Below are 6,525 nucleotides of genomic sequence, written 5' to 3'. Positions count from 1 at the left end.
GAAATTTTTTATTAGTTGTATTTTAAACGATACATAAAGCCATAAAAATTGTATAATGTGGTGATGAAATTTAGCCCTTGTTATTAAAAGTATTCGATGAGGAGCTGGAAAGATGGCTCAGCAGTGAAGAGGGAGGACTGCTGCTCTTTCAGAGGGAGGACTCTCGTTTGGCTCCTGGCACCACGTGGTGGCTCTCAACAGCCTGGAAGTCCAGTTCTAGAGGAGATGGTATCCTCTTCTGGCCTCTGGGGGCACTGCACACAGGGCACAGGCATCTATACAAAAATAAGTAACAAATAAATCTTTGAAAAATCAAGTAATTGGGTATGTATTCTATATTCTAATATACTGAACTACAGCACTGAAAGAAACATGGAGCACACTCATTTATTTTATTTTTTGAATCATCTTCAGAGCCACACTCAGAAAAGCAGTTGACAGAGACTATCCGTTATCTTAAACACCAGACAAGCCAAGCTTTAAAAGATGGTTTCTGGCGATAGAGAGATGTCTCAAAGGTAAAGAACACTGGTTGTTCTTCCAAAGGTCATGAATTCATTTTCTAGCAACTATATGGTGGCTTATAACCATCTATAGTGAGATCAGGTGCCTTCTTCTGGTGTGCTGTATAAATAATAAATAAATAAATCTTGAAAAGAAAAAAAAAAAAAGATGGTTTCTGGGTGTAGCTCTGACAGGATGTGAAATTTGCACATCGATAGCCCTGAGTCCAATCCCAGCACACCCACAAAAGTAAGTATATAAAAAGATGGCTTCTGCCCCAATTCAAGGACAAAGTTCTAACTCTCTTGATTTAAAATTATGCAGCTCTTGGGACTTGGGGGTTGGCTTACCAGTTAAGAGCACTGGCTGCTCTTCCAGAAGACTCAGGTTCAATTTCCAGCACCCATGGGGCAGCTCGTAGCTGTCTGTAACTCCGGTTCCAGGGGATCTGCCATCCTCATACAGAAATACATGAAGGCAAAAAAAAAGAAAAAAAAAAAAAAAGCACATGAAATAATTTTTTTTCCTTCCTTCCTTCCATCCTTCCTTCTTCCCTTTCTTTCTTCCCTCCTTCCTTTCTTTTTTTCCTGAGACAGGGTGTCTCTTTGTAGCCTTGGGTGTTCTGGACTGAGTCCAACTTCTAAAGTGTCATTTTCATGTGTAGTTCCTTATTTTCTTAGCTGATTCATTTGGGGGTTTAATTTGAGAAATTCAATTGTCTGAGAAAACAAAAGATTTACAGGAGATTCTCGGGAAGAAACAGCCCTTAGGATGACTCTTCTGTGTGTTTCCTTTCTCTGCAGAGCTTACTTCATTCAAGCCAGGTGTGATGGTGCACACTCCCAGCAGACAGGAGGCTGAGAAGGCAAGAGGACCAAAGTTCAAGGCCAGCCTGGGCTACAGAGTAAGTTCAGACCAGCCTAGGCAACCTGAGACCCTGTCTCAAAACATATAAAAGTAGACAAGTAAATAAATCAATGACATGTTTTAAGGGATTTTGTGTCTAAGGAAGGGGTAAAGTTCTGCTGACTTAAGCAAATTAAAACTCACCCTAAGTTTTCACCGTTTAGACCCGAGCAAACTCTTACTTTATTCCAGGATCCTCGCCCGGATTAGGAGCTAAGTCTGGCAGAGAAGCCAGCTGGGTGCAGTAGGCAGTTCAGGACCTCACATTAGCAGGCAGGGTGAGTGGACAACAGTGTGCAGGCTGGCCAGAGGAGGACAGGGGCCTCTGTGGTATGCAGGGAAATGCCAAACCATTTCAACAGAAAAGAATGCATTCTGAAAGGCTTGATTTTATTACTAGCATACTTGTGTTTGTATGAATGTAAGCCATATGTGTGCATGCCTGTGGAGACCAGAAGAGGGCATCAGCTCCCCTGGAGCTGGGTGTTGGAAACCAAACTTGTGACCTCTGGAAGGGAGTGTGAAATGTTCTTAATCTCTGAGTCATCCCTCCATTTAGAAATCATATAATGGGGTCAGTGAGAGGGCTCAGAAAATGAAGCTTTCTGTCAAATCTGCGTTCAATACCTGGAACCTATGTAATGCCCAGGACCCACCTGGCGAGGGAGAGAACCGAAACCCACAAATTGTCGTCTGACCTACACACACACACACACACACACACACACACACACACACACACACAATGTAATTTTTAAAAAATTAAAGAGTACTAAATTTTTTGAAAAAATAAAGGCATATTTTGGAGTTCTGGTGTCTTAGTTAGGGTTTCTATTGCTGTGATGAAAAGCCATGACCAAAAACAATTTTGGGAGGAAAGGGTTTATTTAGCTCACAGTGTCATATAATAAAAGCAGTGAGAACAGGAACTCAAGCAGGGCAGGAGCCTGGCTGAAGGCAGGAGTTGATACAGAAACTATGGAGGGCCGCTGCTTACTGGCTTGCTCCTCAAGGCTTGTTCAGCCTGCTTTCTTATAGAAGCACCCCAGGAATTGCTCCACATACAATCAGCTGGGTCCTTCTGCATTGATCACTAATAAGAAAATGTCCCTTGCTAGGTGGTGGTGGCACATGCCTTTAGTCCTAGTGCTTGGGAGGCAGAGGCAGGCAGATATCTGAGTTCAAGGACAGACTGGTCCACAGAGTGAATTCCAGGACAACCAGGGTTACACAGAGAGACCTTGTCTTGAAAACAAACAAACAAACAAAACAAGAAAGAAAAGGAAGGAAGGAAGAAAGGAAAAAAGAAAATGCCCAAGCTCCCAATTTTCTAATTAGATAAAAAGGGAGGAATGCAAAAAAAAAAAAGGGGGGGGGAATGTTAGTATTTAGGCAGCCTGCTTCTGGGTTGCCTAGCAACCTATGATGTCATCATGTGTCACCTGCCAGTTAGCTACACCTGGCATGGATAAGTTTCTCCTTAAATGGTTCACCCCACCACTTTGTCCTTCTCTTGTCTTCTCATCTCTTACCCTCTTGCCCTCTCCCCTTTTTCTGTTGGGGCACCCCCATTCCTTCCCCTTATCATGTCTTACTCTCTCCTTCTCTGTCTTCATCTCCATCCAATAAACTTGTTTCATATAAAATCTGCTGTGCCATCATCGTTTCATTGGTCCTAACATTACCTTCAAGCCACTCTTATGGAGGCATTTTCTCGAGGATCCCTCTTTGCAGATACTCTAGCTTGTGTGAAGTGGACATAAACTTAGCCAGCACGCTGGGAAATGGTAAAGACTACTTTTTTAAAAAAAATATATATATATATATATTGATTTTGTATCCTACAACTTTACTGTGCTTATTAGGTCCAAGAGTTTTCTAGTAGACGCTCCAGTGTCTTTTAGGTAAAGAATCATGTCATCTGCAAGTAGGGACAGTTTTCTTCCCTTCGTATTTCTCTGGAAAGACTGAGAATCGCTAAGACTTCAAGCACTATATAAGGCATGAGGGGTAGGAGTTGTCTTATTCTTGACTTGTAGAGAAAAAGCTGTCTCCAGCTTAATACAACGTTGCCTGTAGACCCGTTTTATCTATCCTGTATTATCTTGAGGCGTGTAACATTTATTCCTAACGTCTTCAGGACTTTTATCCTGAAGGCATGTTGAACTTTGTCAAATGCTTTTTCAGCATCAATTGAAGTGAGCATGTGGTGTCTGACATTAAGTTTATTTATATGGTGAATTACATTTATTTATTTACATAGGTTGAAGCAACCTTACTTTTCTGGTATGAATCCGGCTTAATCATATGGGAATATAATGTGTTCCTGAATTCAGTCTGCAAGTGTCTTGTTGAGAACTTTTGCAGCTATGTTCATCAAACAAATTGGACTATAGTTTTTTGTTTGTTTGTTGTGTGTTTACTTAGCTTAGGTATCAGAATAACAGAGGCTTCACAGAATGAGTTTTATAGGGTTCCTTTGCTTTCTAATTTGAGAATGAGGGTAGGAGGAATTGGCCTCAGGTCTTCCGTGACAGTATAAGAGCAATCGGTTAGCCTGATGGGTCTGGGCTTTTCTTTGAGGGGAGGCCTTTGAGTGTAGATTCCAACTTGTTGCTTGGAATGAATCTGTTTTAGTTAATTCTGAGGTCGGGGTTTCATTCTGGTGAACGATACATATTTACGAATTGTATTTTTCCAGCTTTTCGAGTCTAGGTTTTTGTGGTACTCGCTAATAATATTCTGTATTTCATCATAGTCAATTGTAACGGTACCCTGTGACCTCTGATTTTGTTATCTGTGTGTTCTCCCTCTCTCCCTCTCTCAGCCCCTCTCTTTGGTCATCTTGGCTAACTGGGAAATGGTGAAGCTGACATTTTATAGAGTCCCTGGCCAGAGGTTTCATTCTTCCTGTTGATGTTTCACTTGATGCGACTGCTGTTAACATCTAGAAGCATAGACCGTCCAGGAGTAAGTTGGCAGTTCCGTCCTGGGTGCTGAAATATCATTTGTGCAGAAAGGAAAAGTCCTTGTGAGCCGGTGGCCAGGACAGTGAATTCTTGTTTTTGGTGGACAGATGTCATTCTCAAAGCGTCCAGGAGATGGCGGCATTGCTGTTTCAGAAGGAACTTCCAGCTTTCTTGCTGTTTGGTTGTTTTTTTGCGGCTGAGGACCACTACTGACTGCAGTAAGCCTTGTACACCAGGTGCCAGGCGCGCAGGCCAGAACTGTGCAGTGAAGCATGGGCTGTAGAGGCCTGACGTAGCCATGTGACGACTGGCCATTTTTCTCTAAGCAAAACAATCTTAGGCTCATGACTTCACTTCTCTAGACCCCTCATCTACAGGGTCCAAAAACTGAGGACTCCACAAGTTTGGATGTCCTGAGTCTGCTGGGTTTAGTGGACCTGACCAGGATTCAAGGCCAGCCTTGAGTAATACCCAGTTTAAGACCACCTTGAGCTACTCAAGACCTGTAAAACACACACACACACACACACACACACAATGTGTGTTCTCTCTCACACACAATTGTGTTCTCTGTCTGACTTTCCTTCTCTCTCTCACACACACACACACACAAACATAGGCACCCAGGCACACAGTGGGGTTGGGAGCATAGGAGCATTCCTAGACTCACCAATTGGACCAGCCCTGATCCACCTAAGTTCCACAAGGGCCTCCTGAGTGCAGATAGCCCTACACGGCGAGGCAATAAAAGATCTGTCTGTTTGATCACAGGGTGCTCCCCTACCCCAGAAGAGGGTCAGCATACCAAAAAGTATATTTATTGTGTATTACCTTTTCAAAACCTGAAGATTCAGAACTCTGAGACACAAATAGCCTCTGGGCAAGAGCTGCTGGGTTGACATGCTGTGAAGGGGCTTTGGGGTGTGGCGGTATACCCCTGGAGGGCCACACACAACGCACGACCTCCACGGCTCTTCTGTCTCCTACCCACGCTAACCAGAGTGTGCAAAGTTGGAGAAAAAGCCCACCAGGACACAGAGTCCACGCCGACCCATTCTCATCATGGCACCCATGCCACTGACAAGTTCCCAACCTTTCTAATACTGCAACCCAGCAATCTCAGCACTCAGAGGCAGGAGGATCTCTGTCAGTGGGAGGCCAACCTGGTCTACAAAGCGAGTCCAGGACAGCCAAGGCTACACAGAGAACCCCACAAAAAGCTTTAATACAGTTTTTCATGTTGTAGTGACCCACACTCACAAAATTATTTCGTTGCTACCTCATAATTTTGCTATTGTTCTGAATCGTAATGTAACTGTCTGATATTCAGGATGTCTGGGTATGTGACCCCCATAGAAGGGTTGTTGATCCTAAAGGAGTCATGACCCAAAGGTTGAAAATCACTGATATAGAGGAGGTTCTATGTGTGTTGAGATTAATGACCTTGGAGATTACCAACTTTGTGTGTATTTACAGGATAAACTAAGGGTCTTTATGTTGCTCAGGTGGGGGTGGGGTGGATAGATGACATGCCAGTGAGGCCAAAATAAGGGTCCAGAAGGAACCGTGGAAAGCCTTGCTGGACGCAAATAGAAGATCTGGCTCTCACATAGCCCGCTCTGTGGCTCTTTCCCACCCACCCCTGAAGTTCCAGTCTTATCATTGTCTTGTTCTGTTTGCTTGACTTATTTAAAATGTTAGCTCAGGAGGGATGTTTGAGGGAGGCAGAGAGCAGCTGTGACTGGAATACAGCCCTCATTAGGTCATTTTTTGACCCTCTGGAACAAACAGCAAGAGGACCTGGGGCTCTGAGACCCATTTGACGTAAGCTTCAGTAGGTGACAGAGACTGTCCGTGTCCCCACCTACCTCAGCCTCCTGGTTCCCTCCCCACACACGACACAGTCATAACCAAGATCTCGGGACTCTTCAAATGGCCCAGATTCTGCTGTTTGCCACTTTGTGTACATGCTGTTCCTGGAACCGCCATTGCCACTGGCTTTCTTCTGACCATTTAGTTCTGGTCAGTCGATCTGTATAGCCCAGGGCTGGTGGCATCTTCCTTCCCCTGACTTTTCTGTCAGTCTCGAGTCATGCCAGGTGACCCTGTGACCTCACAGCAACCAGCTCTGCCGGAACTTGTGATG

Source organism: Psammomys obesus, unplaced genomic scaffold (genome assembly GCF_907164565.1).
Source record: "Psammomys obesus unplaced genomic scaffold, mPsaObe1.curated_primary_1811, whole genome shotgun sequence".
NCBI classification, from domain to species: Eukaryota; Metazoa; Chordata; class Mammalia; order Rodentia; family Muridae; genus Psammomys; species Psammomys obesus.
Note: the sequence above shows the minus strand (reverse complement) of the source record.